Genomic DNA, 2,108 nt, shown 5'->3' on the forward strand with positions numbered 1-2,108 from the left:
GTGTGAAATTTGGTGTCTCTCTTTGTCCACTGCATGTCTTGTTTTAACAGTGTAACACTGGGTCATGATCTTAGTTTCATTTAGATTTGTGAGGAGTTAGTAGGCATATTGTGGTTTGTTTTTCAAGGGAATCATAGTTGCAACAAAAGTAAAACACAAGATTAAAAAAAAAATGATATAAAACATTCTTATGTTTATTGACATATTACAATAATTTCTCTGAATGGTTGGGTTGATGAGTGTTAACTTTAAAATGGGTTTGTATAGAGATCCAGGAATGATGCCATGTGAGAATTATTTTCAGTTGTATGAATTTCTAATGTGAAAACCTGATGTTTACAGTGGGTACGGAAAGTATTCAGACCCCCTTAAATTTTTCACTGTTTGTTATATTGCAGCCATTTGCTAAAATCATTTAAGTTAAATTTTTTTCCTCATTAATGTACACACAGCACCCCATATTGACAGAAAAACACAGAATTGTTGACATTTTTGCAGATTTATTAAAAAAGAAAAACTGAAATATCACATGGTCCTAAGTATTCAGACCCTTTGCTCAGTATTTAGTAGAAGCACCCTTTTGATCTAATACAGCCATGAGTCTTTTTGGGAAAGAGGCAACAAGTTTTTCACACCTGGATTTGGGAATCCTCTGCCATTCCTCCTTGCAGAGCCTCTCCAGTTCTGGCAGGTTGGATAAACACGCAAACAAACCAAGCTACATGCTTATGTGTTGCTAACGAATACACAAGAAGTCGATGTTATCTCTCTTAACTTATTACATGATATAAATACGTGTTTTATACGCAAATACTAGTCTTTTAAATTAAATGCTAATATGAGGCGCTGAAATCCGTCAGCTAGGTCATAACACGGAAGTTGGGAAGTTTAAGTAACGTTAACGTATCTAAGCTAACTTATATCAGCTAAGCTAAAATTCTGAGAAGTATTCAAAACTCTTAAGTATGCAGTATATTTTAATGAAATGCTCTAATTTTGTAAATACAATTGTACCATGTTTAGATTGAGAGTATAAAATTCTGCGCATGCGCAAACCACGAGGATTATTTTATCGTTCACCACTCATTATTTTCTGTGTCTGCAGAGATGCAGAGGATGCTGTGTATGGACGAGATGGCTATGATTATGATGGCTATCGTCTACGAGTGGAGTTCCCAAGGAGTGGCAGGGGAGGTGGAAGAGGTGGAGGTGGAGGTGGTGGAGTTGGAGCTCCCAGAGGCAGATATGGCCCTCCATCCAGGCGTTCAGAGTACAGGGTCATAGTGTCAGGTGAGTGGACAGCCATAGTGTCTCGCATCTTTGTCATACAACATAGGGTCCTTTCACGCATAACAGTGTATGGATGTGCACAGACGCCAACATTTTTTTTTTTTTTAGCTTCAGACTAGGCCTGGGCGATAAAACGGTATCGATATTTATCGACGGTGAACCTTCTTCGATAACGTTATAAAAAATTTTTCCGATATAGTGCACGATATAGGCACATGCTATGAGTGACACAGACAGCACACACGAACACATGCTGAATTGAGTGCTGTGCCTGCCTGTGATGAGGAGATTGTCAATTAAAAAAAATGAATATTAGTTGAATTTTAAATAAACATTTGCATTTGAATGTTAGGAGTGCGAGGGAGAGCGTCATCAGTGGAGCACGAGATGCGGTGATGATGATGTAAGTGATGTTGTATTTGAATGTTTTGTTAGTCTAGCCCACGAGATGCGCCGCTGCTGTGTTATGCATTCAAAATATTAGAGAAATATAGAAGCTCAATGCGGAGAAGATCTTGATTAGGTGAAAACCGAAACCAAGCCATTCACACACAACGCATATTCAGCGCATTTTTAGACGGACAAATATGACTGCTGCTGCCATGCAAAGTTAAAACAGTTTAAACTTTTAGAAAACACGTCGCAAATTTGTGGAGTTTTATTCCTTTTCACTGAGTCTCTTATGTTTTTAAATCCAATCTCCGTGTTGGGCGATTCAGCTCTTTGTATTAAGCAATGCATAAATACATGATGCTGTTTTGTTCATAATTGTTTATGTAATTTATGAAATTATATTTGATTTATGAGTTAATTTAGAC

This window comes from Sinocyclocheilus grahami, unplaced genomic scaffold (genome assembly GCF_001515645.1).
Source record: "Sinocyclocheilus grahami isolate Dianchi unplaced genomic scaffold, SAMN03320097.WGS_v1.1 scaffold39.1, whole genome shotgun sequence".
NCBI classification, from domain to species: domain Eukaryota; kingdom Metazoa; phylum Chordata; class Actinopteri; order Cypriniformes; family Cyprinidae; genus Sinocyclocheilus; species Sinocyclocheilus grahami.